Source organism: Anomaloglossus baeobatrachus, chromosome 1 (genome assembly GCF_048569485.1).
Source record: "Anomaloglossus baeobatrachus isolate aAnoBae1 chromosome 1, aAnoBae1.hap1, whole genome shotgun sequence".
Lineage (NCBI taxonomy): Eukaryota > Metazoa > Chordata > Amphibia > Anura > Aromobatidae > Anomaloglossus > Anomaloglossus baeobatrachus.
In genome coordinates this window covers 200,094,500-200,120,581 of record NC_134353.1, presented here as the reverse complement: position 1 = coordinate 200,120,581, position 26,082 = coordinate 200,094,500, and the positions used below count along the sequence as shown (strand labels likewise).

Below are 26,082 nucleotides of genomic sequence, written 5' to 3'. Positions count from 1 at the left end.
TGGCAGAGCTAATGGGTAGACCGACCATAGAAAAAGAACGGAGAAAAAGAACGGAGAAAAAGTGGAGAAAAAGTGGAGAAAAAGTGGAGAAAAAGTGGATAAAAAAAGTGGATAAAAAAAGTGGATAAAAAAAGTGGATAAAAAGTGGATAAAAAGTGGATAAAAAGTGGATAAAAAGTGGATAAAAAAGTGGATAAAAAAGTGGAGAAAAAAGTGGAGAAAAAAGTGGAGAAAAAGTGGAGAATGGATAAAAGGTGGAGAAAAAGTGGAGAAAAAAAGTGGAGAAAAAGTGGAGAAAAAAGTGGATAAAAAGTGGATAAAAAAGTGGATAAAAAAAGTGGAGAAAAAAAGTGGAGAAAAAAAGTGGAGAAAAAAAGTGGAGAAAAAAAGTGGAGAAAAAAAGTGGAGAAAAAAAGTGGAGAAAAAAAGTGGAGAAAAAAAGTGGAGAAAAAAAGTGGAGAAAAAAAGTGGAGAGAAAAAGTGGAGAGAAAAAGTGGAGAAAAAGTGGATAAAAAAAGTGGATAAAAAAAGTGGATAAAAAAAGTGGATAAAAAAAGTGGATAAAAAAAGTGGAGAAAAAAAGTGGAGAAAAAAAGTGGAGAAAAAAGTGGATAAAAAGTGGAGAAAAAAAGTGGAGAAAAAAGTGGAGAAAAAAGTGGAGAAAAAAGTGGAGAAAAAAGTGGAGAAAAAAGTGGAGAAAAAAGTGGAGAAAAAAGTGGAGAAAAAAGTGGAGAAAAAAATGGAGGAAAAAATGGAGAAAAAATGGAGAAAAAATGGAGAAAAAATGGAGAAAAAGTGGAGAAAAAGTGGAGAAAAAGTGGAGCACCCTTTGGTGCCTTTCATGTGGCACTAAGGGGTGCTTAGCTTTGTATTTAGCCAAAAAAATGAAAAAAAAAATGACATAGGGTTCCCCCTAGTTTTGTAGCCAGCTAGGGTAAAGCAGACGGCTGCAGCCTGCAGACCACAGCTGGCAACCTCACCTTGGCTGGTAATCCAAAACTGAGGGCACCCCACGCTGTTATTTTAAATTAAATAAATAATTTAAAAAAAAAAAAAAACACGTAGGGGTCCCCCAAAATTGGATCACCAGCCAAGGTAAAGCAGACAGCTGGGGCCTGATATTCTCAGACTAGGGAGGTCCATGGTTATTGGACTCTCCCCAGCCTAAAAATAGCAGGCCGCAGCCGCCCCAGAAGTGGCGCATCCATTAGATGCGCCAATCCTGGTGCTTCGCCCCAGCTCATCCCGCGCCCTGGTGCGGTGGCAAACGGGGTAATATATGGGGTTAATACCAGATGTGTAATGTCACCTGGCATCAAGCCCTGGGGTTGGTGAGGTCAGGCGTCTATCAGATACCCGACATCACCAACCCAGTCAGTAATAAAAAAAAATAGACGACAAACACATTTTTATTTGAAAAAACACTCCCCAAAACATTCCCTCTTTAACCAATTTATTAGAATGAAAAACAAATCCAGGTCTGCTGTAATCCAAGGGGTTGCCATGACGATCCACACTGTCCCAGTCAATGAAGAGCAGGATGTTCCCCATTGGCTGGGAGAGCAGTGCAGTGACCTGAGCTAACATCAATGGGTCAGCCCAGGTCACTGCAGGGCATGACAAGTGCTGCTGTCAGCGAGGTACATTACCTGCGCTGATCTCCAGCACACTGACAGCCCCTGTCACTGAGTTCAATGACCGCCGCCTTCACAGCCAAATATCGCGAGAGGCCCGTGACGTCACCGCTAGTCAGTCTCGGGTCGGAAGCGAGAGGTGATGTGACAAGCGGCGGCCATGGAGGACAGTGACAGCGCTGAGGTCGGGATGGCGGGACTTCATCACCGCAGGTAAGCCAAGCGGGACCATGTGTGTGTGTGTGTGTGTGTGTGTATATATGTGCACATGCCGCGGGCAGGAGGGGGCGGAGTGAGCTGAGCGGGGAAGTGTGGGCTTCCTGCACGTAACTAAGATAAACATCGGGTTACTAACCAAAGCGCTTTGCTTGGATACCCGATGTTTATCTTGGTTACCAGCTTCTGGCAGGCTGCCAGCGATGGGTCCTGCACACTGTAGCTGTAAAAAGCCCTGCTTTTTGCTGCTAGAACCGTTCTCGAACGTATCTAGAACTAATCGAGCTTTTGCAAAAAGCTCGAGTTCTAGTTCGATCTCGAACAGCCCCCAAAATCACTCGAGCCTAGAACTGGAGAACCACGAACCTAGAACCGCGCTCAACTCTACAAGGGACATAACCTAGGATGTACCAGTATGTCATAGGTCATGAAGGGGTTAAAAGGTGTATTTTTTTCAGGCAGATTGTTGTCCAAAAAGTGCCTGAAAAAGGAGTAACTGGACAGTAAAAAAAATGAAAATATGCATTTCTAAATAAAAACGGCTTGCTATTCTTCGTTGCTTCAGTTTCCAAAAAAATAAAAGAAGTGAGCAGATCATTCTCCACTCTGCAGATGCCCTGTATGTTATAACAGAAGCCAATGGGAAGGCTCAAAGGATTACCTTCAAAAACCACTGGTGAGTTTTGATGAAAGAGTTGCCAGGCATTTCAGCACCTAACATGCATTAAAAAATAAATATATATTAAAATGTAGGTACACTTTAAATCTTGATGCCATAAACTCCAAGTAATTATTGTAGAAGCAATCAAGATGGAAACTGCCTGGTAAAGGAGTAATCGGTATTTGGACAGTCAGTTGGTAACACCATCAGAATCATAAAATAAATGCTCACTTCAGAAATGAGACAATCTGCTGCAACAGCCAAGACATCACAATGAGGAATGACACAAAAATGAGCATGAGAAATGTGAATTACACAGTATCCTTCCAATGGTGAAGACTTACTAAGGCCTAAGCCACACAGCGAGAAAAATCGTGCAAGTGGAGTGCAATAAAACATCGCATTCCACTCGGACCAATATTAGCCTGTATGTCAGCACACATGAGCGATTATTTTCTCAGCTCTAATCGGACTGAGAAAACAAATCGCAGCATGCTGCGACTGTAATGCAAGACTCTTTCTCTTGCACCCATTCAAGTCTATGGAGTGAGAGAAAGATCGCACTGCACTCGCAGTACACCGATGTACTGCGAGTGCAGGGCGAGAATCACAATAGCCGGCTACGGAGAGGAGAGGGAGAGAAATCCCTCCCTCCACTCCGCAGCACCGGCCTACCCCTCGCAGCTGAGGTCCGCTCGCACAGTCGGACCTCAGTTGCAGGGACACTCGCATGACACTCAGCTCTCTCTGGCCTGCCAGCATCAGCCGAGTGTCATGCGAGCATCGTACTAGTGCCCCGTGTGGCCCCGGCCTAAGAGCCCCTATCATGAGGTCAAAAGTGACCGTTTTTTGCTCTTTTATTCCCTCTGCTCCCCTCAGTATTCCTTTTCTTAATATAGTCCTAAAGATATGCACCTTTTTAGTTAGTGGTAATTTTTATGTTACACAGCTACATAGGTTGAAAAAAGACCTAGGTCCATCCAGTTCAACCTTCCTCCATCAATTATATATTTTGTCATTAAGTCGTTTATAACAGATAATGTATGTAGAGAGGAAATCATCCAGCTCTTTTTTAAAAGCCATTATAGTATATGCCATTACTACCTCTTGTGGTAGGGATTCCACAGTCATTCAGGCATTCCACAGTCTGACATCTCTAAAGGGGGCTTTACACGGTAGCGATATCGCTAGCAATTTGTAGCGATAGCGAGCATGTAAGTACCCGCCCCCGTCGCGCATGCAATTGTTTGTGATCACTGCCGTAGCGAACATTATCGCTACGGCAGCGTCACACATACTTACCTGGTCGGCGGCGTCGCTGTGACTGCCGCACAATCCCTCCTTCAAGGGGGAGGGACGTTCCGCATCACAGCGACGTCACCACAACGTCACTAAGCGGCCGGCCAATCAAAGCGGAGGGGCGGAGATGAGCAGGACGTAACATCCCGCCCACCTCCTTCCTTCCGCATTGTGGCCGGCGGCAGGTAAGGAGACGTTCCTCGCTCCTGCGGTGTCACACATAGCGATGTGTGCTGCCGCATGAGCGATGAACCACCTGGATAAACAACCCTTACCGATTTTTGAGTTTGGGACGATCTCTCCATGGTGAACGATTTTCACCATTTTTGAGGTCACTTAAGGTCGCTGGTCAGTGTCACACGCTGCGATATCGTTAATGACGCCGGATGTGCGTCACTAACAACTTGACCCCGACGACCAAACATTAACGATATCGTAGCGTGTAAAGCCCCCTTAACTGTAAAGAACCCTTTCTTATTTAGCTGCCAGAATCGCTTTTCTTCCACTCACAGCGAGTGCCCCCTGGTCCTTAGTATTGTCTTTAGAAGAAATAAGTCATGTGCCAGTTTATATTGACCACACATGTATTTATACGTACAAATGAGATCTCCTCTGAGACGTCTTTTTTCTAAGCTAAACAGATCTAACTTTTTCAACCTGTCATCATATGGGAGGCCTTCCATTCCCTGTAGAAATCTAGTTAGCTGCCTTTGAACTGACTCTTAACTTTTGAATGTCCTTTTAGGGTATGTGCGCACGTGTGCGTATTACATGCAGTTACGCTGCGTTCTGCACCGCAGCGTAACTGCATGCGTCCTGCGTCCCCTGCACAATCTATGGAGATTGTGCAGGAGCTGTGCGCACGTGGCATGTTAGAACGCAGCGATTCGGCTGCTTGCCGAATCGCTGCGTTCTAAGAAGTGACATGTCACTTCTTTCGTGCGTTCTTCATGCTGTCTATAGGGAGAGGCAGCATGCAGAGCGCACGAATCTGCCGGCACCATGCGCTTCAGAACGCAGCTTTTCAGCTGCGATCTGAAGCGCACATTTTCGGTGCGGTGCAGAGCGCACACGTGCGCACATAGCCTTAAAATGTGGAGCCCAAAACTGGATCCCATCTTCTAGATGTGGCCTTACAAGTGATTAATAGAGGGGTAACAATACGTGGGGATCACGGGATCTAATCTCTCTTTTTATACACCCTAAAATCTTGTTTGCTTTAGCAGCTGCTGCTTGACATTGAGTGCTGCTGCTCAGCTTATTTGTAATGAGAATACCCAAGTCCTTCTCCTGTTCTGTAGTCCCGAGTTTACTTCCATTTAATGTATACGCAGCTATAGGATTACTCCGTCCTAGGTGCATTACTTTACATTTATCAACATTAAATCTCATTTCCCAAGTATCTGCCCATTCTGACATCTTATCCAGATCGTTTTGTAATATTGTACTATCAAGGTCAGTTTTTAATATCCTACATAGTTTGGTGACATCAGCAAAGACTGACACTTTACTATCAATCCCATCCACAAGGCCATATTTTTTACAAGTGGCACAGCTCACATGGTAATAATGCAGAGCAGCCCACAGACACGCCCTAGAGGATCCTATGAGCAACACCCACTTGTAAAGACAATTAAAGTTTGCACTAATAATAAAGACCTATATCATTCTATGGCAGATTTTGATTACAGTAGACGGTACTAAGAGTAGCAGCAGAAATAAAATAAGACTAAAATCTGCCCACTTTGACCTGGTGACCGGTCCTCTTCAGTGACGGACACAGAGAGAAGAGGGCATTGGCCCATTGCAGGAACAGTACATTGGCCCATTACAGTCCAAAAACTCATAATAATGTGCAATTCCAGCTTCTTTGGAGGTGAACATTTTACCCCATACCTCCTGGGCCCCTGTGCGGATGGATACACAGGTTGTCACCCAATTAATATGTCTGCCATAGTCCTCTTTAAATTTCAGAGGTAACCATTGCTTATTAACTTTCAAATTTGCCGTGGCATATTTCACAACTCATTTTATTTTTTTTTGTTGCTGCAATTCTTTGCCTTTATTATCACTGTGTAATTTATTTGTTAGCAAAGGTAAGAAAACCTAGATGCTAAAGAAATGATGAATTAGCTGCCATCTGGCAGTTCAATGTTCTGCAATGAAGTCGGTGAGTGAAAAAGTGGAAAAGTAAATACCGCTGTCTTCCTTGTGTTTAGTGAGGAAACCTTACATCAAATAAAAAGTAAAGATAGCACTGAGCTCATGCAATGTCTAGAGGGCAGGAATGGGAAAGTATTGATTGTGAAGAGTCCAAGGACTGTGCGCTGTTTGTGGATAGCTTAGCTGGTTCTATTCAATAAAGCAGCATAGAGCTCCATCTCCTGTTTATGCTGGAATTATTATTTTCAAAATGAGCTTAGACACGTGTTCTTGGCTCTCATTATTTATGTTTCTTTATTACATTGATACAACTCTCCTTCATTCCCCATATACAATCACTCACTCGCCCATGTCACCTGCATCTTAAAAACATCTCCAGAATCCGACCATTTCTCACTTTCAAAATGGCAAAAACGCTTACTGTCGCTCTTATTCATTCCCGCCTGGATTACTGCAACTCTTTATTGATTCGTCTCCCTCAGACCAAACTTTCTCCTCTCCAATCCATCTTGAATGCAGCAGCTAGGGTCATATTCCTCTCCAGCCGCTTTACTGAGGCCTCCACTTTGTGCCAGTCACTACAATGGCTACCCATCAGCTACAGTATACAATACAAACTCATATCTCTCACCCACAAAGCTCTCCACAGCTCTGCACCACCATATATCTCATCTCTAATCTGTCTATCATCTTACCCGCCCCCTCCGTTCCGCAAATGATCTTAGACTAACATCCTCCATAATACAAACCTCACACCCCCATCTCCAAGACTTTTCTCGTGCCGCGCCAGTTTTCTGGAATGCACTACCCCAAAGAATGCGACTAATATACAGCCCCAAAGTTTTTAAGTGTACATTAAAAACACAGCTCTTCAGACAAGCTTATTATAATAACTTACTAACCTAACTCTCCCCCGTCCCACCTTCTAAATGCTACTCGTAACCTTCTCTCTCCTATTTCTGTCCTCACATCCTACATACAACTAATAGCACATAAGGACACCCAAAAGGTTACTGTCTAATGACCAGATTGTTCATGTGTATACTGTATGTAACCAATAAACTAGCATAACGATGCCCGGACCAGATAGTACAAGTGTGCTTTTGTGTCCCCCCTTTCCCCATAGATTGTAAGCTTTCAAGCAGGGCCCTCATTCCTACTGTAGCTGCTGAATTATGTGCTATTTTGTCTTGTTTTTGTCTCTACAAGCCCCCACTTGATTGTAAAATTCTGCGGAATATGTTGGCGCTACATAAATAAACTTTATTATTATTATAAAAGAGCAGCAAACATTGAAAAAAAAGAAACTAATCATCTCTTCTTTCTTTTGTTGATCCAGTACTGATGCCCCGATGGTCCTCCCTGTCTTTGATTACAAGCAGCCAGTAATGTCAGAGCCATCCCTTTTAAGTATTACGACACTCACACATGATTGAGCAGCTAGGGTATGTAATTCTATATTTCTTCAAGAAAAATATATATCTGGCTGCAGCTTCCTTTACTGATAAAAGCAGTTTTAATCAGCCAATTGCCCATCCAGCTTTATTATAAGGAGTGGTTGTCTTTATGAGACAATTTATAGTTACATAGTATGGTTGGAAAAAGATATAGATCTATCAAATGCAAATCCCTTTTAATCAAACATTAAGGCTATGTGCGCACGTTGTGTAATTACATGCAGTTACGCTTTGTAGCGCAGCGTAACTGCATGCGTCCTGCGTCCCCTGCATAATCTATGTAGATTATGCAGGAGCTGTGCGCACGTGGCGTCTTAGAGAGCAGCGCTTCGGCTGCTGCCCGATGCGCGCGTTCTAAGAAGTGACATGTCACTTCTTCCGTGCGCTTTGCCTGCAGCCCCTGCTCTGTCTATGGGAGGAGCTGCAGGCAGAGCGCATGGAATCGGCTTTTTTTTTTTTCAGTACGGACATTTTCTGCAGCGATTTGAAGCGCACGTGTGCTGTTCAGATTGCTGCAGAAATTTCTGCAGGGACAGAACACAACGTGCGCACATAGGCTTAGATGGGTTTTATTCAATTTTATTGCCATCTGCACAGCTCATACTGCTAAATATGATCACAACATGATGATCAGAATATGTAAATGACAATATGATCAAAACAGCAATGTCATCATTGTTACCAAACCTCCACAAAACGTGACACAATCTTAGCTGTATTTTTCTTTCTCATTAGAACTGGGAATCTGTGGAGTAGTCCATCTCATGAGCTTTTCACAGCAAAATAACGTCTATACTCATACCCAAAAGTTTTGAGACTGGCATTTGGGTCTTCAAAGTTTGCTTATTAGATATTTTAGGTGTGTTTATGGTTACTGTGGTACAATTATAAGCATCTCGTACATTTTTTACTTTGATACATTGTTTATATAAAGACCCAATATTTCAATCAATGACCCTTATTTTTTTAATACTTATGCATTTCATACTGGCATTCTGGATATCAGCTTCTTCTCCACACCCTGAGTGATAGTAACCCATTCTTTGGACTTTATCCAAATTGGATTAAAGGGAAACTGTCACCAGTTTTATGGCCTATAAGCTGCGGCCACCACCAGTGGGCTCTTATATACAGCATTCTAACATGCTGTATACAAGAGCGCAGGCCGCTGTGAGAACATAAAAAAACACTTTATAATACTCACCTAAACCGGTCTCTGCGGTGCTCGTTGGCCCCGTGGGCAGCGTTGTTCTCCGGGACCGGCGCCCCCTCTCTCGGTTATCTTGCTCCTCCGTCTTCTGAAGCCGGCGTGCATGACGCGTCCATGTCATACACACTCGCCAGCACTGAGGTCCTGCACAGGCGCACTTTGATCGGCTCTGCTCAGGGCAGCTCAAAGTATTGTAGTGCACCTGTGCAGGACCTCAGTGCCGGCGAGTGTGTATGACGTCGACGCGTCATGCACGCCGGCTTCAGAATAAGGAAGAGCAAGATGGTAAAAAGGGAGGCGCTGGTCCCGGAGAACAGCGCCGCCCAGTTTAGGTGAGTATTATAAAGTGTTTTTTATGTTCTCACAGCGGCCTGCGCTCTTATATACAGCATGTTAGAATGATGTATATAAGAGCCCACTGGTGGTGGCCGCATCTTATAGGCCATAAAACTGGTGACAGGTTCCCTTTAACCTTATGTTCTTATGAAATTGAGATCTGGGAAGATACCTTTGGCTAGGGACCCAAAGCGGCAATATTTTCTTCACCGAGCCACTTTGAACTTTTGCCTTATGAAATGGTCTCCATCAGGCTAGAAAAATCATTGTCCATCACCAAATTGCTCCTGGATCGGTGTGAAAATTCGATCTTGGAGGATAATTAGATAGGATTCTTTATTAATCACAGTGTCCTTAGGCAAAATTGTGAGTGAGCCCACTTCTTTGGATGATAAGTAAACACATGAATAGTCTTTACTGTTGGTCTGGACTTCTCTGGGCACCTTGAAGCAATCTTCAGAGCAAGAGAACGTTTCTCTTTCAAGCTTTTGGTGATCTGATGAATGGTTGATTTATGGGCAATCTTATAAGCAGAAATATCCTTGCCTGTAGAGACCTTTTGATGCAAAAGCAATGATGACTACATGCAGTGGCGTAACTAGAATTCGATGGGCCCAGATGCAAAATTTAGACCTGGGCCCCCATACACCGACACTCGAGATACAGTATAATTACACCAATACTCTGCTCTTTCTCTCAGCACCTAGCTTTCCCATGCTCTGAAATCCCTCTATCAGCATCCAGTTTTACTATGTTCTGATATCCATCTTGTCCTTGGTACCCTGCTTTCCAATGCTTTGCTGTTTATCTTTCCCTAAGCGCGCAGCTTTACCATGCTCTGCTGTACATCTTTACCTCAACACCCAACTTTCCCATGCTCTGAAATCACTATCCGCATCCAGCTTTTCAATGTTCTGATATCCATCTTGTCCTTTGCAACCAGCTTTCTCATGCTCTGCTATACATCTTTACCTCAGCACCCAGCTTTCCTTTGATAGCAGAACATGGAAAAGCTGGATGCTGAGGGAAAGATGTATAGCAGAGCATGGAAAAGCTGGGTGCTGAGGGAAAAAGCCTTGATCACATAGCTATCCCATCCCATGCTTGAATCTTTGTCCCCTATCCTTGTATATATAAATCCCCATCTTGGTACATATGATCCCCATCACACCGCACACTTTAAAAAAAATGTAACAATTATACTCACCTTCCTTCTGCTGCCCCAGTGCGTGGTGTTTTTTTCTGATACAGTTTTTCTACATGCACTCATATACCCCTACAGAGAAAAACACACTGTATACTGTACATACAATATTACAGTCAAAGTATACTGTGCACAATATTACATTTACTATATACCATATAAACACATATGCAATACAAACTATTATATGCCAACTTCTATACACTATATACTAACCACATATACATGGATATACACTGTATACTACCTACATACACCCTCATATATTCTATATAATACCCACATATACCCTGATATACACTATATACTTCCCTCAAACACACTCATATACACTAAATACTAGCCACATACACTATATACTAACCACTGATATACACCATATACTACCCCCATACACACTGATCTACACTACCCCATACACCCTGATATACACCACACTCATACACAGTGATATACACCATATACTATCCCCATACACACTGATATACACCATATACTATCCCCATATGTGACACCCTGGACTAGTCAGGTCGTCCAGGGTTCTGCATAATCTTTTTCTCCCCGTGCAGGGCTCAACCCCCCATGGTTCTGGGTCCCTACCTTGCGGTACTGCCTCCAATAGCATCCAAAAATCCTAGTTACACCTCGCACCACACCCTGTCAGGCACACCTGTGGGCTGCTAAGCTGGAATAAGGCCACCCACCTAGGGGTCAGGCAGGGAGGTGACAAGTCAGTTCAGTGGTAGCCCTCGAGTTGTGAGGAGCTCGGAGGAAGCTGGGAGTTGGAGCTCCCAGGGGAGAAGCAGACTAGGTCGCAGACGGTGGTCTGGATCAGGAGGAGTCGGAGACCCAGTCGCAGGAGATTGGAACTGGGTGCTTGGCTAGTGTTGGAGGATAGCCAGCAGCCGCAGTTCAATAGCCGGGCTGGGACCAAAGGCACGTCAGGGTACATGGACCATAGGTCGGGGAGAAGCTTCAAGCAACCCGGCCATTAACCTGCGGAGGACAGGGCCTATATGGACTGTTCCCACAAAGCTCAGAGATCGGGGGCACTAGCGCAACGAGGGTGATAGGGCTTTCCAAGCAATGCAGCCCACTGAAATCCCAAGCGTGAGCTCCTGAGAGCAAGCTCCTCCACTACTCTTGGCAGGGAGCGAAGCCCAGAAAGCTCCAAGCGAACGGGCCAACTGAACACTCTAAAATACGGTGCCAGGAGGCAGGCCACAGACCACCAGGCAGTACTGCAGGGGATGGGACCCAGACAAGCTCCCCAAGAGGGCACCCAGAGACTTTGTTTACTACATTGTCAGCGTCTGCTTTCTTGCTGAGTACCTGATTAACCCCTGCAACCAGCGAGCCTGCACTCCCCCTGCACCCCATACCACCATCCGGGGGTCCCGGGGCCTTTCCCTGCCCGTGGAGGTTAACATCATCTAGCTGCCCCACTCCATCACCCTGGGTACTCCCAACGACAGCGGCGGTACTCCCTATTACTGCACACCACAGGTGGCGTCACGAACTATATATCTCCCCTGTAAATACCCCCATTCTTCATTCGGGTGTGACCCTTAGTCCCCGGGTCCAGAGACACTCGAGCCACAAGCAGTGACATCCGGATCCAAGTGGTTCGATCGCTGCTGGGGCGGTACACATACACACTGATATACACCATATACTATCCCCATACACACTAATATACAGTATATACTATGCCCATAAACACTGATATACACCATATACAGTGCCTTGCAAAAGTATTCGGCCCCCTTGAATATTTCAACCTTTTCCCACATTTCAGGCTTCAAACATAGAGATAAAAATTTTAAATGTTATGGTGAAGAATCAACAAGTCAAGTGGGACACAATTGAAGGTAAACGATATTTCTTGCTTATTTAAAATTTTTGTAAAAAATAAAAAAACTGATTACAGCTGCAAGTCACTTGGGGTATATCTCTATCAGTTTTGCACATCGAGAGACTGAAATTCTTGCCCATTCTTCCTTTGCATATAGCTCGAGCTGAGTGAGGTTGGATGGAGAGAGTTTGTGGACAGCATTTTTTTGTTCTTTCCACAGATTCTCGATTGGATTCAGGTCTAGACTTTGACTTGGTCATTCTAACACCTGGATACGTTTATTTGTGAACCATTCCATTGTAGATTTTGCTTTATGTTTTGGGTCATTGTCTTGATGAAAGCCATATCTCCGTCCCAGTCTCAGGTCTTTTGCAGACTCCAAGAGGTTTTCTTCAAGATTGGTCCTTTATGTGGCTCCATACATCTTCCCATCAATTTTAACCATCTTCCCTGACCCTACTGAAGAAAAGCAGGCCCAAACCATGATGCTGCCACCACCATTTTTGACAGTGAGGATGGTGTGTTCATGTTGATGAGCTGTGTTGCTTTTACGCCAAACATATCATTTGGAATTGTGCCAAAAAGTTTGATTTTGGTTTCATCTGACCAGAGCACCTTCTTACACATGTTTGGTGTGTCTCCCAGGTGGCTTGTGGTAAACTTTAAGCATCACTTTTTATGGATATCTTTGAGAAATGGCTTTCTCCTTGCCACTCTTCCATAAAGGCCAAATTTGTGCAGTGTATGACTGACTGATTGTTGTCCTATGGACAGACTCTCCCACCTCAGCTGTAGATCTCTGCAGTTCATCCAGAGTAATCGTGGGCCTCTTGGCTGTATCTCTGATTAGACTTCTCCTTGTTTGAGGGACGGTCGGGTCTTGGTAGATTTGCAGTGGTATGATACTCCTTCCATTTCAATATGATCGCTTTCACAGTGCTCCTTGTGATGTTTAAAGTTTTGGAAATCTTTTTGCAACCAAATCCGGCTTTAAACTTCTCCACAACAGTATCACGGACCTGCCTGTTGTGTTCCTTGGTCTTCATGATGCTATCTGCGCTTTAAACAGAACACTGTGACTATCACAGAACAGGTGCATTTATACGGAGACTTCATTACACACAGGTGGATTATATTTATCATCATCAGTCATTTAGGACAACAATGGATCCTTCAGAGATCCTCAATGAACTTCTGGCGTGAGTTTGCTGCACTGAAAGTAAAGCGGACGAATAATATTGCACTCCCCAATTTTTATTTTTTTATTTTTACAAAAATTTAAAATAAGCAACAAATATCGTTCACCTTCACAATTGTGTCCCACTTGTTGATTCTTCACCATAAAATTAAAACGTTTTTATCTTTATGTTTGAAGCCTGAAATGTGGGAAAAGGTTGAAAAATTCAAGGGGGACGAATATTTTCACAAGGCACTGTACTATCCCCATACACACAGATATACACCATATACTATCCCCATACACACTGATATACACCATATACTAGCTACATGCACACTGATAAACACTATATACTAGCCACATACACTATATACTATCCACATACACACTATATACTGCATACACACTATTAGGCGTGAAACACGTGCGTGTTTGGTCCGTTTCCGTGTATACTGGAGACACGGCCAAACGTGCACCAATGTTACTATATCTCAGCGGTTACAATTGCGTTTTTGGTTATGTCCGTGAGTCCGTCTCCGTGATGCGTTTTTTGGTCCATGTCTCACGCCAGCATGTCCGTTTTCTGCACGCAACACGCAGCACGGACCCAATGAAAGTCAATGGGTCTGTGCGCACGTCCGAGTGACACGGACGCATCTCTGTTTGCTCCCTGTACGTTTTGTGCTTTTTTCATGTGATGTCGGTCTTTTTTCTTTTTCGGTTTCGTTCTCTCCCTCAGCCCGTCGGTCGGTCTCTATGTCTGTCGGTCGGTCTCTCTGTCTTATCTGTCCCTCTAGCTGTCTGTCGGTCAGTTCCCCCCCCTCTCTCATACTTACCGTTCCCCGATCTCCGGCCCGGCGCTGCACGGCTGTTATAATAACTCCGGCGGCTTTTACTATTTTGAAAAAGCCGGCCGCCCATTAATCAATCTCGTATTCCCTGCTTTCCCCGCCCACCGGCGCCTGTGATTGGTTGCAGTCACACACGCCCACCATGCTGAGTGACAGCTGTCTCACTGCACCCAATCACAGCAGCCGGTGGGCGTGTCTATACTGTGCAGTGAAATAAATAAATAATTTAAAAAAACGGCGTGCGGTCCCCCCTTATTTTAATACCAGCCAGATAAAGCCATACGGCTGAAGGCTGGTATTCTCAGGATGGGGAGCTCCACGTTATGGGGAGCCCCCCACCCTAACAATATCAGTCAGCAGCCGCCCAGAATTGCCGCATACATTATATGCGACAGTTCTGGGGCTGTACCCGGCTCTTCCCGATTTACCCTGGTGCTTTGGCAAATCGGGGTAATAAGGAGTTATTGGCAGCCCATAGCTGCCAATAAGTCCTAGATTAATCATGTCAGGCGTCTCCCCGAGATTCCTTCCATGATTAATCTGTAAGTGACAGTAAAAAAAACACACACACCCGAAAAATCCTTTATTAGAAATAAAAAACACAAACAAATTCCCTCATTACCAATTTATTAACCCCGACAAAGCCCTCCATGTCCGGCGTAATCCACGGACTCCAGCGTCGCTTCCAGCTCTGCTGCATGGAGGTGACAGGAGCAGCAGAATACACAGCCGCTTCGGTCACCTCCACGCAGCTAATGAGATGAGTAGCGCGATCAGCTGCTGTCAGTCAGGTAACTCGCGGTGGCCGCGGGTAACCTCAGTGACAGCAGCTGATCGCGCTACTCTTCTCATTAGCTGCGTGGAGGTGACCGAAGCGGCTGTGTATTCTGCTGCTCCTGTCACCTGCATGCAGCAGAGCTGGAAGCGACGCTGGAGTCCGTGGATTACGCCGGACATGGAGGGTTTGTCGGGGTTAATAAATTGGTAATGAGGGAATTTGTTTGTGTTTTTTATTTCTAATAAAGGATTTTTCGGGCGTGTGTGTTTTTTTTACTGTCACTTACAGATTAATCATGGAAGGAATCTCGGGGAGACGCCTGACATGATTAATCTAGGACTTATTGGCAGCTATGGGCTGCCAATAACTCCTTATTACCCCGATTTGCCAACGCACCAGAGTAAATCGGGAAGAGCCGGGTACAGCCCCAGAACTGTCGCATATAATGTATGCGGCAATTCTGGGCGGCTGCTGATATTGTTAGGGTGGGGGGCTCCCCATAACGTGGAGCTCCCCATCCTGAGAATACCAGCCTTCAGCCGTATGGCTTTATCTGGCTGGTATTAAAATGGGGGGGGACCGCACGCCGGTTTTTTTAATTATTTATTTATTTATTTCACTGCACAGTATAGACACGCCCACCGGCTGCTGTGATTGGGTGCAGTGAGACAGCTGTCACTCAGCGTGGTGGGCGTGTGTGACTGCAACCAATCACAGGCGCCAGTGGGCGGGGAAAGCAGGGAATACGAGATTGTTTAATGAGCGGCCGGCTTTTTCAAATTAGAAAAAGCCGCCGGAACAGTGTGAACGCCGTGCAGCACCGGTGATCGGGGAACGGTGAGTATGAAAGAGGGGGGGACACTTCAGTCACTCGGGGGATTAGCGGTCACCGGTGAATCCTTCACAGGTGACCGCTAATCAGTACACGGCACAAAGACAGAGCCGCGGCATGAGAATGAAGTCGGGTGAAGTTCACCCGAGTTCATTCTCATCCCGCTACTCTGTCTTCCGACATGTAGTAATGACATTTTGCATCACACACGTACATTTCACACGGACAACACAAACACATGTCAGTTATTTCACTCACGCACACACGGACATTCCACACGCACATACGGCTAGCATACGGGATACACACGCAGGCCACACATACCATAAAAACGGACATAAAAAACGGAAAACGGACCCGAAAAACGGCCCGTTTTACACGGACGTGGTTTTCACGGATGTGTGGCGGAGCCCTTACATGTACTTACCTATGCTGAAGTCAGTCTCCAGGAGCAGCGAGGCCTTCCCATCCCTGCCCCATCACAAGGCTGCAGCCACGACCAGGAAATGAAGCAATGTCTGCTTGAAATGGAGTATACAGCACAGTACAGAACTGGGAGCTGATCTGCGAGTCACAGGTTTTAATGCTACAGCTGCCATGTTCTCCTTCCTCTCCCTCAGCTCTCAGTCCCGACTGCTTCTAGTGACAAAAGGGAGGGAGAGGAAGGGGCTGCACTGACCATTAGGTTCCCTGCAGCTCACAATGGCAGCAGTACCACACTCCACACACTAGAAGCCGGCGACGTGGCAGGGCCAGTGAGCCCAAGGTCACAGGCAGGAAGAGGTTAGAGGGGGTGGAGCCAAGCACTGCCGATCACTTGTATTACAACTAGTACATGTACAGCATAGCTCCTCTCTCACCGAGCGGAGGCGGCTGCTTCCCTGCAGGGCGGGCGCCGAGACCCTAAGCAGTCGCGACCTCTGCGACCTCGGCTGTTACGCCCCCTGACTACACGTTTATTTCAAGTACGAGCCATTTTTTAAAATTAACCAGTCTGCTGTTATAATCAGTAGTACACGTCATGTCGTGTTTGGAGAACATTGATGTGCCTTAACAGTGGAAACCCTTGATGAGTCATCTCATTTTGGAAACTAGACCCCGCAAGGAATTTATCTAGATGTGTAGTGAGCAACTTGAACGCCCAAGGTTTTCTCAGAATTTTAACCCCTGCACGACAGGCCGATTTTGCGCTTTCTGGGGTTTTTTTGCCATCTTCCGAGAGCCGTAACTTTTTTTAATTTTCAGTCAATCTGGTCATTTGAGGGCTTGTGTTTTTGCAGAATGAGCTGTACTTTTAAAGGAAACCATGAGTTTTACCATATAGTGTACTGGAAAACGGCAAGAAAATTCCAAATGCAGAAAAATTGCAAAAAAAAAAAAAGCGGGATTGCACTATTGTTTTTGATATTTATATATATATTTATATGTTCACTATATGGTAAAACTGATGTGTGGGTGTGATGCCTGAGGTCAGTGTGAGTTCGTAGACACCAAACATAAATAAGTTTACTTTTATCTAAGGGTTAAAAAAAATCATAAGTTTGCAAAAAAAGTAGTGTACGTTTTACGCCATTTTCTGCGAACCATAGCGGTCTCATTTTTCGGGATCAATGGCTCAGTGATGGTTCATTTTTTGTGTCCTGGGCTGCCGTTTTTAATGGTACCATTTTTGTGCAGATACTACATTTTGATTGCCTGTTATTGCATTTTGCGGAAAATTTGTGGCGACCAAAAAACGTAATTTTGGCATTTGGATTTTTTTTTGTTGCTACGCCATTTACTGATAAGATTAATTAATTTTATATTTTGATAGATCGGGCATTTATGAACGCAGCGATACCAAATATGTGTATTTTTTATATTATTTTAACCCTTTAATTTTCAATGGGGCGATTTGAACTTTTAGGTTTGTTTATTTTTTCAAAACTTTTTTTTAAACTTTATTTTTAATTTTACTAGTCTCCATAGGGGACTATAAGAATCAGCAGTCTGATCGCTCATTCACCGCTCAGACAAGGAGAAATGCTGATCTCTTATAACCTGCAGTACTCGGCTGCTAGTTAAAGGACCTGAGTCATGTGAGCTACAGGACTCATCACATGACCCTGTGCTACCCTGAGAACTTCTGGATCCACGTGATCACGTCACGTGACTTCCGGTATCAGGCGGTGAGTAAACTTCTACCGCGATCGCCATAAAAATGGTACTGTCACATCTTGACAGCGCCATTTAAGGGGTTAACTGGTATGGGTGGATAGCGATTCTACTCGTACCTGTGAGACACATATCAGCTGTACAAATCAGCTGACATGTGCGCGGATCCCCGCTTGCAGGCCACAGCAGCAGGTGGGAATTCGCACCGTAATATTACTGCCCGCAATCATTAAGGGGTTAAGATGTTGAGCTGTGAGAATAAAAAAATATTACATTTTTCCCACAAAAATGTCGTTTTAGCCTAGATTTTCAATTTTCACAACAGGTAACAGGAGAAAATGCACTGTACAATTTTTTTTGCAATTTCTCCTGAGTACGCTTATACCCCATACATGGTGGAAAACTACTGTTTGGGTGCACGACAGGTCTCAGAAGGAAAGGAGCACCATTATGAATGTAATAGATTGCGGACGCCATGTCAATTGAAGATTCCCTGACATGCTAAAATAGTAAAAACCATCCCACGATTAACTATTCTGGATACTACACCTCTCAAGGAATTCATCTAGTGGTGTAATGAGCAATTTTAACCTTCAGGTGATTCACAGAATTGTATAACATTGAGCTGCGAAAATAACAAATTACAATTTTTTTACACTAAAATGTTGCTTTCTAATTTGGAGTATATGGACAGTACAAATTGCTACACAATATCTCCTGAGTTTGCCAATACCCCACATGTGGCCTTAAACTACCGTACTTTTGAGCCACAGTGCAATGCTCAGAAGGGAAGGAGCGGCCCTGGCTGTGACAGCTGGGTCTCCTGTCTGAGCCACCGTGCTTCCCATAATAAGAATAAGAATCATTGGTGGAATGGATACGTTAGGTTGAAGCTCCATTTGATCAGGAAAGTGATAACCATCTGAGCATGCTCGCTGGGATTTAGAGAACACAACTTCAACACCTTCCTTTTTTTCTGTTGTCAAAAAGGTCTATCTCTGGATGACCCCACTTGTCCACATCCTGACTGAAAATGGATCAGCCTAAAACCCATTCCACTGGCCACAATTTATTGCAGCTTAAAAAGTTTTCCTTGAAGTACTCCTTTCCCCTTATGTGTAAAGCAGTTAAAGACAGAAGATGATCCTCCGCCAAAGAAAGTATCTGTCAAGGTACTTCCATCAAGAAACTGGATTGGGTTCCCCCTTGATGAATCAGATAAGCCACCATTACCCAATTGTCCAAGAGGATTCTTACGTGACAACCCTAAAAGGAGGTTAAGAGTTATTTTCCAGCATGTTCCACCCCTAGCAATTCTTTCATGTTTGATGAAGCTGACCTTTCTTTCCCTGACCATGCTCCTTGAATCAGGAGATCCTAAAAATGGGTTCCCCATCCTCTTAGACTCACATCTTTAGTTACAATTTTTGAAATCTGAGGTATCCAGGGAACTTCTTTGGTCAGATTTTCTATGCCCAACCATCAATGAAGTGACTGGACTGTTGATGGAGATAATGTCAACTTTCCTTCCTGGTGACTATGTAAGGTGGCTTCGTTCCTTAGTATATCTCATTGTAATCTCCTGCTACGAAGTTGGGTCCATAATACAACCAGTATGCATGAGGTTAAAGAACCCAGAAGAGACATTGCCCTCCTGAGGGACATAGTGGGAAGCTATTGAATGTGAGATTTGAAGCCGGACTAAGTCTAGGTCTAGTTTGACCTCTGGAATGCAATATTTCTGAGCCATGGAGTCTAGTATTAGACACAGAAAAACTTATATTGTTAGTGGCTCTAGCTCTGACTTTTTTGATCCAAGAGCCACCCTAGGCTTTCTTAGGTGGCGCAGACCTCTTGTAGCTGGATGTTGCAGTGATGACTTGAATTGCCAATGATTAAAAAGTTGTGTAGATAAGGGACTATCATAGCCTCTTTTACTCACAGGTGGGCGGTTACGTCTGCTATTAATTTCATAAAAATACGATAAGCTACTGACAGTAAACATGATAAGAAAAAGACCCCTATTACAAAAGTGAACTTTCCTGAAGGTCACCTACCCTCAGAAACAATCGAGGTACTGGACTAGGAGGAAGAACCAGGTTGCCCGAACGGTTTCCTCTAGAGGCCGTGGATTACTCTCCCGTCTGGATCTACATAATTAGAGCTGTGACATCGTCGCCTGGCTCTGCCAACAGTCCTAATAGATCCACTTGAGCGCCCATCCATACCATGCCGCTACTGAAACTTCCATTGCTGCTGATGGAGTTACTCCTGCTCAGGCTGATCCATCACCATAAGAGGCTCAAAGTTGGAGCAGAGAAGCTGCTCTGCTGGCGGTATGTCATGATGTGAATTGGTGGATAACAAGAAATAGGAGCCCCTATGCTGTCCCTCATGCTAGGAACCCTATGCTATCACTAATATCAGGGATACTCCTAATGGTGGAGATGCCATAGACCTGTTCCGGGCCCTGCTCTGGACCAGACCTAGTCTGATTTCCCTTCTCCCTCTCCCACCAGGGAAGAATAGGGCAAGAGAATGATGTTAAACACAGATGATGACAGACAAGGGAAAACCAAAACTCTGACACACTGCACGCACACACAGGATAAGAAAATAAGAGATTCAGAAGGAAAACAAGAGCAGGAAGGAAACTACAAAAGACAACTGGGATAAACTCCACAACCGCACAAAACAACAAGTACCAGAGAGTCTGGGACACCATACCAGACCAACTAAGGCTGCTTTCACACATCTGTTTTTTGCAGTCAGGCACAATCTGGCGAAATACGGATAAAACGGATCCGGCGCCAGATCCATTTTATTCCCCATTGACTTGTATTAGTGCCGGATTGTACCGGATGGCCTTGCGTTGCCTGCGGCGCCCGCTGGATCCGGCGAAATTTCTTTGTCTGGTCGCCAGAAAGGATGCAGCATGCGTTTTTTGTCTCCGGCAAAAAAACGGACCACGCCAGATCCGGCGCCGTCCTGCATGTTGTATAATGGAAGCCTACGACGGATGGAATCATGGAATGGAATCAAACGACGGATCCGGGTTTTTGAACCGAGCATGCTCAGCATCACAACGGATCCATCAAAAACAGAAAGAACGCATGGAAAAAACTGATGCGACAGATCAGTTTTTTCGCCGGATCTGTCGCATCAGTTTTTTCGCCGGATCCGTCGCATCAGTTTTTTCGCCGGATCGTGCCTGACAGTGAAAAACAGATGTGTAAAACCAGCCTAACACAACCTATAGCTGGCATAAGTGAAAGGACCCAGCCAGTATATATAGGCTGGGAGCAGATGTGATAGGCACCCTCACAACACGTGACAAAAGAGAGCAAACAAGCAGATTAACTGTTGCTGACTTGCCTAATCAACACTTGCTCCCAGACACCAGTGAATCTCTCAGGCAGAGTGTCAGAATCTGCAATCTGAACAGGACCTGACACCACCATGACAGTTGGCATTTTACGTTCGGGTGTCCGCCTGCAGAAAGCGTATATGCCCAAAAATGGTGCAAGACAGAGCACACACTGACTGTTTGCTCCATTACAGTCAATGGCCCCGTCGGCGTATGCGTCCGAAACCCGTTTTGCGGGAGGGGGTTCAGACAGATGCCCCAACGGGAACCAGTGAACCTACGTAAAAGCGCAATGTGAAAGTGGCCTTACAGACACAAAAAGCAAAATGTCATATACTGAAGCTACATAAAGATGAGAAAGTTCTGGCTGCTACGACCATCAATGAACAGTCCAGGCATCTGCTGAACGTCCCTCACTGCCAAATGGGTGTGGCTTGGAGTGTGGTCAAAATTTGCAGCAATGCACTGTTCGCGCCGTATAGATTATCACTCTTTCTTTACCTCCAAACTTGGGTGGTATGTGTATCCGTTATTACACCACAGCTAGGTCACAGCCCTGCTGTTGCCTCACTACCAGCCTCTACTCATCCTCCCTGTCCCCCATACTACACTCAGTGCCCTCCCTGTCCCCCATACTACACTCAGTGCCCTCCCTGTCCCCCATACTACACTCAGTGCCCTCCCTGTCCCCCATACTACACTCAGTGCCCTCCCTGTCCCCCATACTACACTCAGTGCCCTCCCTGTCCCCCATACTACACTCAGTGCCCTCAGTGTCCCCCATACTACACTCAGTGTCCTCCGTGTCCCCCATACTACACTCAGTGTCCTCCGTGTCCCCCATACTACACTCAGTGCCCCCCATACTACACTCAGTGCCCTCAGTGTCCCCCATACCACACTCAGTGCCTTCCCTGTCCCCCATACTACACTCAGTGCCTTCCCTGTCCCTCATACTACACTCAGTGCCCTCCCTGTCCCCCATACTACACTCAGTGTCCCCCATACTACACTCAGTGCCTTCCCTGTCCCCCATACTACACTCAGTGCCTTCCCTGTCCCCCATACTACACTCAGTGCCCTCCCTGTCCCCCATACTACACTCAGTGCCCTCCCTGTCCCCCATACTACACTCAGTGCCCTCCCTGTCCCCCATACTACACTCAGTGCCCTCCCTGTCCCCCATACTACACTCAGTGCCCTCCCTGTCCCCCATACTACACTCAGTGCCCTCCCTGTCCCCCATACTACACTCAGTGCCCTCCCTGTCCCCCATACTACACTCAGTGCCCTCCCTGTCCCCCATACTACACTCAGTGCCCTCCCTGTCCCCCATACTACACTCAGTGCCCTCCCTGTCCCCCATACTACACTCAGTGCCCTCCCTGTCCCCCATACTACACTCAGTGCCCTCCGTGTCCCCCATACTACACTCAGTGCCCTCCGTGCCCCCCATACTACACTCAGTGCCCCCCATACTACACTCAGTGCCCTCAGTGTCCCCCATACTACACTCAGTGTCCCCCATACTACACTCAGTGCCCTCCCTGTCCCCCATACTACACTCAGTGCCCTCCCTGTCCCCCATACTACACTCAGTGCCTTCCCTGTCCCCCATACTACATTCAGTGCCCTCCCTGTCCCCCATACTACACTCAGTGCCCTCCCTGTCCCCCATACTACACTCAGTGCCCTCCCTGTCCCCCATACTACACTCAGTGCCCTCCCTGTCCCCCATACTACACTCAGTGCCCTCCCTGTCCCCCATACTACACTCAGTGCCCTCCCTGTCCCCCATACTACACTCAGTGCCCTCCCTGTCCCCCATACTACACTCAGTGCCCTCCCTGTCCCCCATACTACACTCAGTGCCCTCCCTGTCCCCCATACTACACTCAGTGCCCTCCCTGTCCCCCATACTACACTCAGTGCCCTCCCTGTCCCCCATACTACACTCAGTGCCTTCTCTGTCCCCCATACTACACTCAGTGTCTTCCCTGTCCTCCATACTACACTCAGTGTCCTACCTGTCCCCCATACTACACTCCGTGCCCTCCCTGTCCCCCATACTACACTCAGTGCCCCCCATACTACACTCAGTGCCCTCCCTGTCCCCCATACTACACTCAGTGCCCTCCCTGTCCCCCATACTACACTCAGTGCCTTCCCTGTCCCCCATACTACACTCAGTGCCTTCCCTGTCCCCCATACTACACTCAGTGTCCTCAGTGTCCCCCATACTACACTCAGTGCCCTCCCTGTCCCCCATACTACACTCAGTGTCCTCAGTGTCCCCCATACTACACTCCGTGCCCTCCCTGTCCCCCATACTACACTCAGTGCCCCCCATACTACACTCAGTGCCCTCCCTGTCCCCCATACTACACTCAGTGCCCTCCCTGTCCCCCATACTACACTCAGTGCCCTCCCTGTCCCCCATACTACACTCAGTGTCCTGTCTGCCCCCCATACTACACTCATTGTCCTCTCTGCCCCCCATACCACACTCAGTGTCAGCAGCTGGACACATAGGCGCTGCCTGTTCTGCAGTAAGCCAGTATGACACACTCAGCTCTGCTCTCCCACATCCGGGTGGCTGTCTTCTGCTGCCGGCTGCGCTCTCCTCAGACCCTGTCCGCAGCCTTCACAGAGCACAAACAAGTGTTCTTCTGCCACCTCCTGGACAACGCTGGAAAACACCAGAGCCGCCCTGCTTTTATTTGTGGACTGTTCCATCTACTAAATGGGGGACACTAAATCGTTGATAACAGACTTTCCTTTCCTATTAATAAGTTCTGTGACTAAGAAAACAATGTGGTACTAAGGTAAAATAAACAGCTCAGTAAATATTCATAAAAATATGTTCAGACTAATTCTCATTGTGCTACGTGTTACATAAAAAGCTGTTAGAAGCCCCTATTCTGATGTGGCGTTGGATGAGACTGTCATGGTCTTCCGTGGGAGCTGCAGCGGCTGCAGAGTAAGTAGCAAAACTTTGGGGGGTGAGAGCTCTCCGTGCCCGGGCTGGTAAAGTAGCTGGCACGTGTGGGGGAGGGTGTGCCCGGGCTGGTAAAGTAGCTGGCACGTGTGGGGGAGGATGTGCTCGGGCTGTGCCCCCTGTCCCGGGCACTCTGGCACTGGGCATTTGTTCTGGTGCCGGCTCCAGGGCTGCAGTGCCCCCCATACAGCTATACTGTGATCATCGTACTATGAAGATGGCAGTAGTGACTCTGGTACTGGAAGGGCACAGGGCTGGGTATGTCCTGGGGGGCTGTATTGGATTTATAACATACCACCTTGAGATAAGGGGGTAACCCCCGCCTCGTCACCCACTTTACATAGGAAGTATTGTGTGTAATATCTTTATATTCTGGTCACGTCACAGCTGGGCCACTTGTGGCATTGACAGATGTAGCAAAGGTTACCTTGACAGCACAGCCCTGGGATATAATGTGACAGCTACACATGACATCTATGAAGTGTTTCTGCAGTATTCCATCCTAGGAAGGTGCCACACGGTGACTGACCCCAATACAAATTACTCTGGGAAAGATTGGTGTGTGCCGCTGCTACATCGCAGAGCAATGGGGTCATGGTGACCCCTAGAGCACAGGCAAGCTGTATACAATCACAACCATATGGATCTTGGCTACTTGCTTGTTGCGGTACTTTAGATGCCATGATGCGCCCCCTCCTCTAGTAAATCGTGGCACGCTTTGGCTGCACAACTTGGGTTAGTCGCCATGTAACCCCAGCCTGCAGTCTAAAGTGAGATACAAGGTATCAATGTGGTGTGTTGTGAGTCATGACCTTTGCAATGTCTGTATGGCTGATCTTACCGATTAGCTGCAGCAGACGATATTGCAGCAGACGTCTGCTGCAGCTAATCGGGGTAAGATCAGTTGTTCTCCAGTCCTGTTGTGACCGCGCGCGCTCCCGCGGTCACAATGAGATCTGAAGAAGCGAGGGCGCATGCGTTGCCCTCTCATGCACAATGCTAGGTACTGCGGGCTTCAGAAACATGGCATCGGAGATAAGCGTATGCGCAGGCGCCAACTCCGACGCCGTGTTTCTGAATAGAGAAATTTATGTGACGCCCTGGACCCCAGGGGTCACAGGTAATTACATCAGCCACATACACACATGTCACCCGAAAGGGAGACCTGATGCCTCCCTCAGGCCGAGTAGAGCACACCAGGTGGGCGGAGTCAGGCGGAAAGACACGCCCACCGAGGAGACTACTGTCCTGGGGCAGGAAGTTCAAACAGACAAAGTTTAGAGTTGACAGTAACAGGAGGTGAAAAAGGAGAGAAACTGTCAGGTACCCGGGTAGGAGCCTGGGCCCCTTAGAGAACGGCAGGCAGGCAGGCAGTGGTGGCCGTCTGCAGGAGTACCGGTACAGCAACCGGCGGAACCGTATGGACCGGGCTTGGGTTGGAGCCCGCCGGTCCCGAACCGGGTAGTCAAACGTGTACCGGAGCACCAACAGAAGGGTACTCAGACCCCGTCCTAGCTTAGAAGCCACTGAGTATAGGCAAATTGACTGATTGCTGGCCGGACCTCAGGAGTTCATCCACAACCAAAGTCCTGAAAGAAGGCAAAAGCCCACCGAGACCGGGTGAGCGCCACCGCCAAGGGCCAAACACCCAACAGGCCAGCGCCTGCGGGCAAGCGAGGGCTCCTCCGGCAGCTCAACGCCGGGGAGCGGGCTACCACTGCTTAGGCGGGGGGCCGAAACACAAACATCCAGAGGTGCACGGGAAAAGGGGCCACCATCAACCCCACATGGGACATGAGCAGCCGGCCGCGGGGACCGACCACTACCGAACTTTGGTTTACCAGTGACTCAGTGTGAATTAATCGTGAGTACACCAGTGCCATCCAG

The 26,082-nt window shown here is 46.7% G+C and overlaps 1 protein-coding gene across 1 annotated transcript in view; it reads left to right on the top strand.

Annotated features, from left to right (window-relative positions):
* The first annotated feature begins 24,127 nt into the window (after positions 1 to 24,127).
* The window catches only part of LOC142310199 (uncharacterized), a 140,525-nt gene continuing 138,570 nt past the window's right edge, over positions 24,128 to 26,082 (top strand). The window contains exon 1 of the mRNA XM_075347688.1: positions 24,128 to 24,177. The gene's annotated coding sequence lies outside the window, so the exon portion shown is untranslated. The remainder of the gene's footprint in view (positions 24,178 to 26,082) is intronic.